Raw genomic sequence first — 302 nt, forward strand, 5'->3', positions numbered from 1 at the left:
TTGCTTCCTCAGCAACTGAATAGTGGTTGGATTGAGACTCGGGGCATACTATTTGGTAAGGGATTTCAAGGCTCAGTTCAGGTTTTGGTTCTTTGAATGGTGCAGCCACCGCCCTGTTTAGTTTAGGGCTTATCAGACAACCCAGGGCTAAGCTGTCTGCACAGCTCCCCGTGAATCATCTCTGCAGAGAGACAGGGCCTCAAGGCAACCCAAGGCTGGGTCGCTTTTGTAACCCCCCATGAGTCGCCTGTGTGCACTAGACATGGTGAAACTTGTTTGGGAGCTATGAGCCGGACAATCCA

Source organism: Haliaeetus leucocephalus, unplaced genomic scaffold (genome assembly GCF_000737465.1).
Source record: "Haliaeetus leucocephalus isolate CR32 unplaced genomic scaffold, Haliaeetus_leucocephalus-4.0 Scaffold473, whole genome shotgun sequence".
NCBI classification, from domain to species: Eukaryota; Metazoa; Chordata; class Aves; order Accipitriformes; family Accipitridae; genus Haliaeetus; species Haliaeetus leucocephalus.